This window comes from Salvelinus fontinalis, chromosome 19, assembly GCF_029448725.1.
Source record: "Salvelinus fontinalis isolate EN_2023a chromosome 19, ASM2944872v1, whole genome shotgun sequence".
Lineage (NCBI taxonomy): Eukaryota > Metazoa > Chordata > Actinopteri > Salmoniformes > Salmonidae > Salvelinus > Salvelinus fontinalis.
The window spans coordinates 13,318,283-13,333,130 of NC_074683.1; positions in this window are offsets into that span (position 1 = coordinate 13,318,283).

Sequence of the window (14,848 nt, forward strand, 5' to 3'; positions counted from 1 at the left end):
ACTCTAAACAGCAGGAACCCAAAACTTGGTGGTTATTCAAGTTGCTTGACAATAGTGTGCTGTTACGATTTGCTTTGTGCCCTGCATTGCAGCTTGCTCTTTCCCATAGGGCGGCGCACAATTGGCTCAGCGTCGTTCGGGTTTGGCGGGGGTTGAATCATCCCCTCGTGATGTTTGTCTTCCTCAATGCCACGTACTCCCTGCTTTTGAGAAAGGTCATAACTGGCTTTTGCCTGAATATTTTCGTTCTGCCGTGAGTTTACCCATTAAGGAGTTATAGACAGCTCTTTTGTCAGTGTAATAGGCAGAGGAAGAAGGAATGGGGGAGTGAGTGGCACAGAACATTAGAAATGAGACCTAGGGTTCTACACCATACTTTGGAGCACAGTAAAAAAATAAAGGATATCACAACGAAGAAGAGGAAAATCACCCTGGGAACTCACCACTTTAAAATCATTGGATATTCAGCTACATTGCAAACTGATATTCCCCACCAATTCCACCCCTGGTTGTACTTAAACATTTTAAATACGAATTGTCACAGAATTGACTAGCTATACACTAAGTATTCTGGTCAACAGAGGAGAAACTCACACCTACATACAGTATGTGCCAACAGCATTAACTCAAAACCCATCCCCACCCTCTTCCCCAAGAAAAGGTGGCTGTGCCTGTTTTAGTCATTAGGCAACAAATCTGTGGATGTGGAATTGCACTTACACTTCCCTCAGCAACTCTATAGTCTTTCTCTGTCCAAGCCCTTAGTCATGCTGATGTGCTTTGAGGCAGTTGAATTATTAGAGCCTGGCTCACTCCCCCACTGGTTGTAATGTTCCCCTCACATTCTTTAGGGGATCTCCATACCATCACACTGGCTCACAATAGACCATGCCATTTGCAAGACGTTGGATCAATTGTTGTGCTATTGTTTGCAAGACTCTTTACACTTACAGATCCAGTGATAATGGACATACATACACGTGATGCTACTGTGTCCTGTTTGGGAGGTGGCATGCATGGTTCATGTTTGCGGTCCAAAACAAACATTTTGCGGTTGGGTTCAGTTTGAATAATAATAAGAATATCATCTTAACACTTTTTATTAACACTATTTTTGTGTTTAACTTGTATAACTTAATTCTGAAGGTATGGGTTACATGTCAGAGGCACAAGACAGACTGCTTGTTCACGTTGCAAGAGCAATCTATGATTCAAAGCTTTATGGTGCCTTTCGCCATTACTACACGGAATACACCCCTGATTGATGCTTGTAACTCTGCTATCCATGTGTTTTTGATCATGTCTGTTTGCCGTGTTGTTTTATATGGTCTTTGATGTTGTAATTTTTCGGTTGATGATGTTTATAACTGGATGGGCTATGAAACAATAAAATGTCTATCTGTGGTTCCGTCAGACGGGTTTGCTTTCAATAAACATATTCTTCATCCACATACATCATATTGTTTGTGTCGTGACATACATTCATACATTCACAGCCACCCCAATGCTTCAGCCAAATGCAAAACACTTGTAATCATAAACATGCTCAATCCCACTTGGAAATCCCATTCATGAAATTCTGCTGCATATCGAAGGCGGTGTGATTATTAGTTGCACCTGTTCGTTTTTGGCAATTCCATTACTGAGCATACAGTAATTAAGTTCAGCAGTAAATTTTCTCTGTATTTTTACTACTTCATTCACAGTTTGGGGAAGTGAAGCCAGGTGCCAGCAAGCCTAATGCTTCCCATCTGTGTTTGTGGGCAGTTGTAGCCTAATATAGTACCTTGGAGCTCAGTTTACAACTGATTTAAGGCTAAATTAATTCATAAAACAGTCACACTGCTGTGTAAAGCCTCAAGCCCTAAGGTCGCTTATAAGTGGAACATTTACATATGTAAAACAATAATTGCATTGACTGTTGGGAGGAACCGTGGCTAAAGGAAGTGCCGTAGGAATGCAAACGGCCATCTTGCACTGAAATTGTAATTTTGGAGAGAAATGTATTGAACTTTTTGCATGCTGTACAGTAATCTCCTTTTTGTTGACATCTGAGGCATTTTCTCTTTTTATGATTATAGAGTAAATAGTGTAGTTTGTTTGGTGGATAGTGTAGTTTGTTTGGTGGATAGTGTAGTTTGTTTGGTGGATAGTGTAGTTTGTTTGGTGGATAGTGTAATTTGTTTGGTGGATAGTGTAGTTTGTTTGGTGGATAGTGTAGTTTGTTTGGTGGATAGTGTAATTTGTTTGGTGGATAGTGTAGTTTGTTTGGTGGATAGTGTAGTTTGTTTGGTGTATAGTGTAATTTGTTTGGTGGATAGTGTAGTTTGTTTGGTGGATAGTGTAGTTTGTTTGGTGGATAGTCTAGTTTGTTTGGTGGATAGTGTAGTTTGTTTGGTGGATAGTCTAGTTTGTTTGGTGGATAGTGTAGTTTGTTTGGTGGATAGTGTAGTTTGTTTGGTGGGCTCTTTTTAAGGTGAAACAAACTTTAGAACGCAATAGGATGCAAATGGGGACACTGCCCTGCAGTCATGCACACCCCACTACTGGAGAGACAAGGCAATCGATTCCCACTACTAGTAGCACCTCAGCTCAGTGTAGTGGGTCAGGGGGGTGGGAACACACAGGTTGGCCTGGTGGGCTTTTGAAGGTTTAAGACATCAGCATGCTTCAGTTCGGCTTGCGCCTAGCCAAACATGGCTAGCCGAACCGAACAAGTGTGCTCCATATTCCTTTAAAAGACCTTCGCTTGAAAAACTAGAAAAAGCGGCAATAGTACTGTTTGTCCATTTTGAGACGCCGTAGCCTCAAAATAGTAATTTATTTTGACGTTTTTGCCAGAGATCTTAGTCACGCAATTTTACATTTAATTTTTAAATAAAAAATGTGCATGAAAACGTGTCGTCTCTCATTGAATGTCCCTACTGTTAACCAATCACCGACAACGGGGTGTAGACTTTGACTCCGAACTTCGGCTTGCCTTCAGACATTTTTTTGTGTGCCAGAACAGCCCCAAAAAAACCACACCGAAGTCCAAAACGAACAAAAACATCACAAAATGTCGTCATAATATATGCACAAACTGTTTCGGCTGGGAAGCATGCGGACACCTTTAGGGGGATGGGTGGGCGCCTAGGCGGGCTTTGCGAGGGGGGATGGGGGTGTTGGTGGTAGTCAGCGGGAGGTGGGGGGTGATGTTTCTCCTATTTCAGTCCAGGCTCCTTTGCATCGTCACCGTGTGCACACAGGCATGCAAGCACACACACACACACACACACCAACCATTGTATGGTTACACTCGGAATAGTGCATGGTGGGGCACACAAAAGAACCCACAATCCATATAGGAAAGAGGGGTACTGGGTTGCCATGGAAACAGACGGCTCTACCCCGGAACAGATGGTAGGAGGTGAGGGGGATCAGGTTGGTTAAAGTGGTGGCAGCTAAAGATGATTATTTTCCCCCTAAACTTGAGCTTCTAAGCTGTATTTCTTTAAAGTGTGCCTGCCAAAAACATACGGTAGTCATACAGTAGTTCACTGAAATTACAAGAGGATCCTAATTTGCTGTTGTTAATACATGATAATCCTAATTGGCAGTAATATTGTTGATTGACCCAGGCAGCTTTTCAGTGCATATGTCACTCTGACCCAAACTAGACTGAGAATGAATTAAGAACTGGAACAAGAGACTTGAGAATGATTTGCCCTGACCCCAATATGAAAGTATGGCAGGCGACATGGATACTTTGTAATTTGTATTTGTTATTTAACCTTTATTTAACCAGGCAAGTCAGTTAAGAACAAATTATTATTTACAATGACGGCCTACCTCGGCCAAACCTTAACCCGAACGACGCTGGGCCAATTGTACGCCGCCCTATGGGACTCCCAATCACGGCCGGTTGTGATACAGCCTGGAATCTAACCAGGTTCTGTAGTGACGCCTCTGACACTCATACCCTCTGCTCTGACATATAGGCCCCCCTAACGAACTGTATGTTATTTATAGATTTAGTAACGGTTACTTGTTTTTTCTTTAACTTATTGTGTCTTTACTTCAGATCACCCTCACACAACACAAACATGGTTGTGAAGAACAAGGACAGCTACGACTGGAATGGAGTAGCTTACACTTCAAGGATCAGAAAACTTGGGACACCCTCCCCCACTAGATCCCCCTCTAGATCCCATTTGGCCTCAGATGAGCTTTGTAGAATCACTGATTTGCTTTGCAAACAGCACTCCCCCAATAGCTACTCCTACAGAAGCTAGTTTGTGTACTTTCTAATGTTTGCTAACTCCCTCAACACAGTCATTCCTTCACAGGGTGGAAACATAACTTTAAACCTGTGTTTAACTTATATATACACTTTATATACAAAAGTATGTGGACACCCATTCAAATGACTGGATTTGGCTATATCAACCACACCCGTTGCTGACAGGTACATAAAATCGAGCACACAGCCATGCAATCGCCATAGACAAACATTGGCAGTATAATGGCCTTACTGAAGAGCTCAGTGACTTTCAACGTGGCACCGTTATAGTATGCCACCTTTCCAACAAGTCAGTTTGTCAAATTACTGCCATGATAGAGCTGCCCCGGTCAACTGTAAGTGCTGTTAATGTGAAGTGGAAACTTCTAGGAGCAACAATGGCTCAGCTGCTAAGTGGTAGGCCACACAAGCTCACAGAACGGGACCGCTGAGTGCTGAAGCGCGTGGTACGTAAAAATCGTCTGTCCTTGGTTGCAACACTCTCTACCGACTTCCAAACTGCCTCTGGAAGCAACGTCAGGACAAGAACTGTTAGTCGGGAGCTTCATGAAATGGGTGTCCATGGACAAGCAGCCGCACACAAGCCTATGGTCACCATGAGCAATGCCAAGCGTCGGCTGGAGTGCTGTAAAGCTCACCGCCATTGGTGAGTCTGGAGATGTGGAAACGCGTTCTCTGGAGTGAAGAATCACAGCTCACCATCTGGCAGTTCGACGGACCAATCTGGGTTTGGCGCATGCCAGGAGATGAATTGGAATGCCGACTGCGAGCCAGGCCTAATTGCCCAACATCAGTGCCCGACTTCACTAATGCTCTTGTCGCTGAATGGAAGTAAGTCCCCGCATCAATGTTTCAACATCTAATGGAAAGCCTTCACAGAAGAGTGAAGGCTGTTATAGCAGCTAAGGGGTGGACCAACTCCATATTAATGCCCATGATTTTGGAATGAGATGTTTGACGAGCATGTGGTGTATCTCCAATTTCAATTTGAGTAGAGGTTAATATCATAATGAGGTTGCTAATTCAACAATTTTTTTATAACCATGTACTCGGGCAGCTTATTAAATTCATGATTTAACATGTTCAGCAGATGACAAATATATACTTGTTTTTGTGACCTTGTATTCTACCTTTTCAGAGCCTTGGTGTATTTTTTGCTAAATAAATGTTTTGTTTTGCTGAACATGATTGAGGTTGGGTCAGTCTAAATAGTTTTGAAGAAGTGAGTAAAGTTTTGAGAAATGTGCTCGAGCGTTGGAGAAAAACGTCAGCATGACAGAGACATAAAAATAATGTGAGGCTTGGCCTGCCTTGGTGACTGGGACGGATAGTGGTGAATTGTGCCAAAGAGCTACATCAGCCCACGTATGTTGGGATTACATTTCACAATGAACAATGAGATAAAAAAACTAAACTAAAAAACACTATTCTGAGAATAAGTGAGAATGGGAGAACACATCACATCTGTTCTCAGAATAGTGAATACTGAGGAAACTCACAGATAGGCAATCACTCATTTTTTACATGCTGAGGAGAGGACAGGGGCCAGAAGTGAGAGTGTGAAATTAACTTTAAGCTTTGGTTATTTGGTTATTTATACACTACCGGTCAAAAGTTTTCGAACAACTACTCATTCAAGGGTTTTTCTTAATTTTTACTGTTCTCTACATTGTAGAATAATAGTGAAGACATCAAAACTATGAAAAAACACATGGAATCATGTAGTAACCAAAAAAGTGTTAAACAAATAAAAATATATTTTATATTTGAGATTCTTCAAAGTAGCCACCCTTTGCCTTGGTGACAGCTTTGCACACTCTTGGCATTCTCTCAACCAGCTTCATGAGGTAGTCACCTGGAAAGCATTTAAATGAACAGGTGTGCCTTCTTAAAAGTTAATTTGTGTACTTTCTTAATGCATTTGAGCCAATCAGTTGTGTTATGACAAGATAGAGGGGATATACAGAAGATAGCTCTATTTGGTAAAAGACCAAGTGCATATCATGGCAAGAACAGCTCAAATAAGCAAATAGAAATGACAGTCCATCATTACTTTAAGACATGAAAGTCAGTCAATATGGAACATTTCAAGAAAGTTTCTTCAAGTGCAGTTGCAAAAACTATCAAGCGTTATGATGAAACTGGCTCCCATGAGGACTGCCAGAGGAATGGAAGACCCAGAGTTACCTCTGCTGCAGAGGATAAATTAATTTGATTAACATGCACATCTCAAAATCAACTGTTCAGAGGAGACTGTATGAATCAGTCCTTCATGGTCGAATTGCTGCAAAGAAACCACTACCAAAGGACACCAATATTAAGAAGAGACTTGCTTGGGCCAAGATACACCAATGGAAATTTGTCCTTTGGTCTGGAGTCCAAATTGGAGATTTTTGGTTCCAACCCGCCGTGTCTTTGTGAGACACGGTGTGGGTGAACGGATGATCTCCGCACGTGCATTTCCCACCGTAAAGGTTGCTTCGACATGTTGTCTCATGGTTGTAATGAAGTAACTAGACGTGCTCAGAGAAAATATGTGGTTGTGATTAGATATAATAATAATATAGTCTGAATGTAATTTCTATTGCCACCTCAGGAATGCAGCGCAATATTCCTTTGTCAGAATGTTCCTGCTTCTGTCTGCTTCTCTGTCAATCATCATTTAGGAGCATGGCATCGCCTGGCTTGGCAGAGATGTTTTCTCCAGACTCCTGGAGAGAAAACAACCACCGCACGTTCTAGGTCCTTCAGTAGTCCTTCCTTATGAATGTGACACACTTAGTCTGAGTCCAAAATGGCATCCTATTCCCCATATAGTGCAATACCTTTGGGAATAAGATGTAATTTGGGATGCATACTTATTATTATTATTAGTGCCCTTTGCCTTGATGACAGCTTTGCATACGCTTGGCATTCTGTCAACCAGCTTCACCTGGAATGCTTTTCCAACAGTCTTGAAGGAGTTCACTTGTTGGCTACTTTTCCTTCACTCTGCGATTCAACTCATCCCAAATCATCTCAATTGGGTTGTGGTCGGGTGATTGTGGAGGCCAGGTATTCTGATGCAGCACTCCATCACTTTCCTTCTTGTTCAAATAGCCTGGAGGTTTGTTGGGTCACTGTCCATTTGGCCACTTTGAATAATCTAAAACATAAATCTATTTTGATTTGTTAACACTTTTTTGGTTACTACATGATTCCATACAGTTGAATTCAGAAGCTTACATACACTTAGGTTGGAGTCATTAAAACTCGTTTTTCAACCACTCCACAAATTTCTTGTTAACAAACTATAGTTTTGGCAAGTCGGTTAGGACATCTACTTTGTGCATGGCACAAGTAATTTTTCCAACAATTGTTTACAGATAGATTATTTCGCTCATAATTCACTGTATCACAATTCCAGTGGGTCAGAAGTTTACATACACTAAGTTGACGTGCCTTTAAACAGCTTGGAAAATTCCATAAAATGATGTCATGGCTTTAGAAGCTTCTGATAGGCTAATTGATATAATTTGAGTCAATTGGAAGTGTACCTGTGGATGTATTTCAAGGCCTACCTTCAAACTCAGTGCCTCTTTGCTTGACGTCATGGGAAAATCAAAAGAAATCAGCCAAGACCTCAGAAAGAAAATTGTAGACCTCCACAAGTCTGGTTCATCCTTGGGAGCAATTTCCAAACGCCTGAAGGTACCACGTTCATCTGTACAAAGAATAGTACGAAAGTATAAACACCAACACCACGCAGCCGTCATACCGCTCAGGAAGGAGACGTGTTCTGTTTCCTAGAGATTAACGTACTTTGGTTACGAAAAGTGCAAATCAATCCCAGAACAACTGCAAAGGACCTTGTGAAGATGCTCTAGGAATCAGGTACAAAAGTATCTATATCCACAGTAAAACGAGTTCTATATCGACATAACCTGAAAGGCCGCTCAGCAAGGAAGAAGCCACTGCTCAAAAACCGCCATAAAAAAGCCAGACACCCGTTTGCAACTGCACATGGGGACAAAGATTGTAATTTTTGGAGAAATGTAATTCTAGGTCCATCAGTAGTCCTTCTTTATGAATGTGGGTTGTGGTCTGATGAAACAAAAATGAACTGTTTGGTCATAATGGCATAATTATGTTTGGAGGAAAAAGAGTTAGGCTTGCAAGCCGAAGAACAGCATCCCAACCGTGAAGCACGGGGGTGGCAGCATCATGTTGTGGGGGTGCTTTGCTGCAGGAGGGTCTGGTGCACTTCACAAAATAGATGGCTTCATGAGGCAGGACAATTATGTGGATATATTGAAGCAACATCTCAAGACATCAGTCAGGAAGTTAAAGCTTGGTCGCAAATGGGTCTTCCAAATGGACAATGACCCCAAGCATACTTCCAAAGTTGTGGCAAAATGGCTTAAGGACAATACAGTCAAGGTATTGGAGTGGCAATCACAAAGCCCTGACCTCACTCCTAGAGAGAATTTGTGGGCAGAAGTGAAAAAGCGTGTGTGAGCAAGGAGGCCTACAAACCTGACTCAGTTACACCAGCTCTGTCAGGAGGAATGGGCCAAAATTCACCCAATTTATTGTGGAAAGCTTGTGGAAGGCTACCTGAAACGTTTGACACAAGTTAAACAATTTAACGGCAATGCTACCAAATACTCATTGAGTGTATGTAAACTTCTGACCCACTGGGAATGTGATGAAAGACAAAAAAGCTGAAATCATTCTCCCTACTATTATTCAGACATTTCACTTTCTTAAAATAAAGTGGTGATCCTAACTGACCTATAACAGGGAATTTTTACTTGTATTATATGTCAGGAATTGTGAAAATCTGAGTTTAAATGTATTTGGCTAAGGTGTATGTAAACTTCCGACTTCAACTGTATGTGTTATTTCACAGTTTTGATTTCTTCACTATTATTCTACAATGTAGAAAATAGTAAAAATAAAGGAAACCCCCTTGAATGAGTAGGTGTTCTAAAATGTTTGACTTGTAGTTTGTCTCTCTGTGTGTCTAAGTAATTTAGGGAATCATATCTCAACACCCCCCGATACACCCTCGGAGAGGGATCAGCCATTTCTGACTGTGACCCTGGAGCAATAAAGGCTAAGTGCCTTGCTCAAGGTCAGATCAGCATATTTTTTACCTTGTTGGCACAGGGATTTGAACTAGAAACCTTTCGGTTACTGGCCCAAAGCTCCATCCGCTAGGCTACCTGCCGCCCCGGTGTGTGTGTTTAGAGGGGATGTTCTCTCCTGCATCTGGCGTGTGTCTATTCCATCCGGCTCTCCCCTCTTGCCTAGGCAGTGGTATCAACAATTTAACGGAGGGGCTCAGAGAAGCTTATAGTTACACCACAGTGCATACAGTAGGTCAGGTAAACCTTTTCCCCAGAAGCTCCAAAGCACAATACTCATCAAATTAGTTTACAACCGTTTTGTTTGGTGTGAGTCAACTTACAGGGGTAGCAATGTCTTCCCAAACAAATGAGACAGCAGTCTTAGTCATGCGTTGTTGGTATGTAGCTCGGAGTAGCAACTGTCTCAGAATGCTAAAATGCCTTGGAGAGAGAGAGCATGACTAGCTGTGTTTGTGTGGAAACATTGCTGGTTTCTATCTGGCCCATGACAGGGGTGTGTGGGAGGGGGCGTTTGGGCTGGGGTCGAACAATACTAGTGCCATTTTAGAAGAGCAGTTTAGCAGCGTAAATACAAATGACGACGTAGACAGCAATCAGCAAGTGTATCAACTTCTGTTTTATATTTTATAACAAATAAAAACGGTTATATTTGACTTAAAATTATAAGTAAGTAAGAACTTTGACAATTAATCAAAATATACTGTCTATTGCGCATTCTTACAAGTTGCTTGATTTCTCACCTCATCAGCTAACATACCATTGTGATGCATCAACTATATTTCCTGCGTATTGTTTTGCAATAAAATACGTTGGCCCCAAGTCAATCAATTGTTGATGAAGGTAACCCACACTGGTGTTAAAACCAGCCCTATCTAAACCCACATGCTGTTTCTTTCACAAATATTGTAATTGGATATTGATGCGAAACCACACCTGTACTTCAAATACAGTGTTCATTAATATTATATGGGAACCTGTAGTGTGGTATACTTTCATCTGCTTGTTGTCACTCATATCATGAAAGATTGAACAAACAGATCTCACGATAGCTGCAAATCATCAACTGGTTTGAAAGTGAAAAGCACTCGTACATTCAGAGGTTGCTTGTACACTGCCCTTGCAGAGTATCTCTTGTTTATTGTGCTAAAGTTTCTGCCTTTTTCTGCCTTTGGTCACATTGTGCAAGACTCCCTTTTCGCAGTGCTTATCTGACAGAAGGCAGCCATTCTGTCCATTCTTAGACCCCAAAGGTGCTCACTGACATTGGTCATGAGAAATCCATAAATAATGTCAGTGCAGTGCCTTTGTGTTCAAGGGTTTCCACTCAGGACCGCTACCCCCTATTCCATGCAGTGATGGAAAAAGTACTGAATTGCCATACTTGAGTAAAAGTAATGACACCGTAATAGAAAATCAAATGTACAGTATTTATAAAGCACTTTTTACATAAGCAGATGTCACAAAGTGCTTATACAGCAATCCAAAACCCCAAAGCAAGCCTAAAACCCAAACAGCAAGCATTGCCGATGTAGAAGCACAGTAGCTAGGAAAAACTCCCGAGAAAGGCAGGAACCTAGGAAGAAACATGGAGAAGAACCAGGCTCTGAGGCATGGCCATTCCTCTTCTGGGTGTGCCGGGTGGCGATTATAAGAGTACATGGCCATTAAGGCCAGATTCTTCTTCAATATTTATTTAACATTTACATTTAAGTCATTTAGCAGACGCTCTTATCCAGAGCGACTTACAAATTGGTGCATTCACCTTATGATATCCAGTGGAACAACCACTTTACAATAGTGCATCTAACTCTTTTAAGGGGGGGGGGGTTAGAAGGATTACTTTATCTTATCCTAGGTATTCCTTAAAGAGGTGGGGTTTCAGGTGTCTCCGGAAGGTGGTGATTGACTCCGCTGACCTGGCGTCGTGAGGGAGTTTGTTCCACCATTGGGGTGCCAGAGCAGCGAACAGTTTTGACTGGGCTGAGCGGGAACTGTACTTCCTCAGAGGTAGGGAGGCGAGCAGGCCAGAGGTGGATGAACGCAGTGCCCTTGTTTGGGTGTAGGGCCTGATCAGAGCCTGAAGGTACGGAGGTGCCGTTCCCCTCACAGAACTTGGGAAAGTTGAAAACCAGACGGGCTGCGGCGTTCTGGATGAGTTGTAGGGGTTTAATGGCACAGGCAGGGAGCCCAGCCAACAGCGAGTTGCAGTAATCCAGACGGGAGATGACAAGTGCCTGGATTAGGACCTGCGCCGCTTCCTGCGTGAGGCAGGGTCGTACTCTGCGAATGTTGTAGAGCATGAACCTACAGGAACGGGTCACCGCCTTGATGTTAGTTGAGAACGACAGGGTGTTGTCCAGGATCACGCCAAGGTTCTTAGCACTCTGGGAGGAGGACACAATGGAGTTGTCAACCGTGATGGCGAGATCATGGAACGGGCAGTCCTTCCCCGGGAGGAAGAGCAGCTCCGTCTTGCCGAGGTTCAGCTTGAGGTGGTGATCCGTCATCCACACTGATATATCTGCCAGACATGCAGAGATGCGATTCACCACCTGGTTATCAGAGGGGGGAAAGGAGAAGATTAATTGTGTGTCGTCTGCATTGCAATGATAGGAGAGACCATGTGAGGATATGACAGAGCCAAGTGACTTGGTGTATAGCGAGAATAGGAGAGGGCCTAGAACAGAGCCCTGGGGGACACCAGTGGTGAGAGCACGTGGTGCGGAAACAGATTCTCGCCACGCCACCTGGTAGGAGCGACCTGTCAGGTAGGACGCAATCCAAGCGTGGGCCGCGCCGGAGATGCCCAGCTCGGAGAGGGTGGAGAGGAGGATCTGATGGTTCACAGTATCAAAGGCAGCCAATATGTTCAAAAGTTCATAGATGACCAGCAGGGTCAAATAATAATCACAGTGGTTGTAGAAGGTTCAACAGGTCAGTACCGAAGGTGTAAATGTCAGTTGGCTTTTCATAGCCAAGCATTCAGAGGTTGAAAAAGTAGTTGCGGTAGAGACAGGGAGAGAGAAACAATCAAAACATTCCACTGAAATAGTGAAGGTGTAAACTTGACAGTAGAAAACCGAAAAAGTATATTTGACCTCTCAACTTCCCTATCATACAATAAAATTTGATTTGATTTGATCAAATCTAAAAATCGAACCACTTCTGGGAAAATTGGAAAACACGAAACAAACCACAACACGAAGAGTTATCTATACAAAACAGATATGTATGGGTAAACCACTTCTCCAATATTTTTGGCCCTATAACATAGAACAAAAAGCAAAAACATATATATGATCAATTACAAATCTTAGAATCAACTATTAAAGACTACCAGAACCCACTGGATTCTCCAATTACATTGAATGAACTACAGGACAAAATAAAAACCCTTCAACTCAAAAAAAGCCTGTGGTGTTGTGTGAAATTATAAAATATACAGACAACAAATTCCAATTGGCTTAAACTCTTTAACATCATCCTTAGCTCTGGCATCTTCCCCAATATTTGGAACCAAGGACTTGTAAGGGGTGCGTAACTGGTGGCAGGGAAGTCAGACTCAGGAGAGCAGAACTAGGTAATAGCCGGACCAGTTTAATTCCAAAACCAACGGCATCAAGAAAATAACAACTTGGGTACAAAACCCGACGCGCACAAGCACTTACAAACAAACAATACCACACAAAGACATGGGGGGAACAGAGGGTTAAATACACAACACGTAATGAGGGAAATGAAAACCAGGTGTGTGGGAAAACAAGACAAAACAAATGGAAAATGAAAAATGGATCGGCGATGGCTAGAAGACCGGTGACGTCGACCGCCAAACACCGCTCGAACAAGGAGAGGAACCGACTTCGGGAGAAGTCGTGACAGGACTGATCAACCTAATCCACAAAAGTGAAGACACATTTGACCACAATAACTACCGTTGGATAGGGCGCCAAAAGCAACCTTGGGAAAATACTCTGCATTATCATTAACAGCAGACTCATACATTTCCTCAGTGAAAACAATGTGCAAATGTCAAATTGGCTTTTTACCAAATTACCGTAAGACAGACCACGTATTCAACCTTGCACACCCGAATTGACAAACAAACAAACCAAAACAAAGGCAAAGTCTTCTCATGCTTTGTTGATTTCAAAAAAGCCTTTGACTCAATTTGGCATGAGAGTCAGCTATACAAATTGATGGAAAGTGGTGTTGGGAGAAAAACATACAACATTATATAAATTCGACATACCAAATAAGATCTGGCTAAAAGTTATAGAACCCATTGCCCTTTATGGTTGTGAGGTCTGGGTTCCGCTCAAGAATTCACAAAATGGGACAAACTGTTACGTTCGTCTTGTGGTGATTGAACGGACCAAGGCGCAGCGGGTGATGAATACATACTGAATTTAAAACACTAGAACAAACTACAAAACAATAAACGAAGGCAACAGACATGAAACAAACAAACTTACATATAGACGAAGAACGCACGAACAGGAACAGACTACCTAAAACGAACGAACAAACGAAACAGTCCCATGTGGTATACACAGACACAGGAACAATCACCCACAAACAAACAGTGAGAACAACCTACCTTATTATGGCTCTCAATCAGAGGAAACATCACACACCTGCCTCTAATTGAGAACCATACCAGGCAAACCATTAACCCAACATAGAAAACACATAACATAGACTACCCACCCCAACTCACGCCCTGACCAATTAAACACATACCAAACAACAGAAAACAGGTCAGGAACGTGACAGAACCCCCCCCCCCTTAAGGTGCGAACTCCGGGCGCACCCCTAAAACTCAAGGGGAGGGTCTGGGTGGGCATCTGTCTGCGGTGGCGGCTCCAGCGGTGGACGAGGACACCACTCCACCACTGTCACTGTCTTTGTCCCCCTCCTTAGCGTCCCTTGAGTGGCGACCCTCGTCCCCGACCATGGTCCAGGAACCTTCACCAACGCCCCTCCTAAATCGAGGAGACAACTCAGGACAGAGAGGTAGCTCAGGACAAAGAGGTAGCTCAGGACAAAGAGGTAGCTCAGGACAAAGAGGTAGCTCAGGACAAAGAGGTAGCTCAGGACAAAGAGGTAGCTCAGGACAAAAAGGCAGCTCCGGACTGTAGGGCAGCTCCGGACTGTAGGGCAGCTCCGGACTGTAGGGCAGCTCCGGACTGGAGGGCAGCTCCGGACTGGAGGGCAGCTCCGGACTGGAGGGCAGCTCATGACTGGAGGGCAGCTCCGGACTGGAGGGCAGCGCATGACTGTAGGGCAGCTCATGACTGTAGGGCAGCTCCGGACTGGAGGGGAGCTCATGACTGGAGGGAAGCTCATGACTGGAGGGCAGCTCATGACTGGAGGGCAGCTCATGACTGGAGGGCGGCTCATGACTGGAGGGCGGCTCATGACTGGAGGGCGGCTC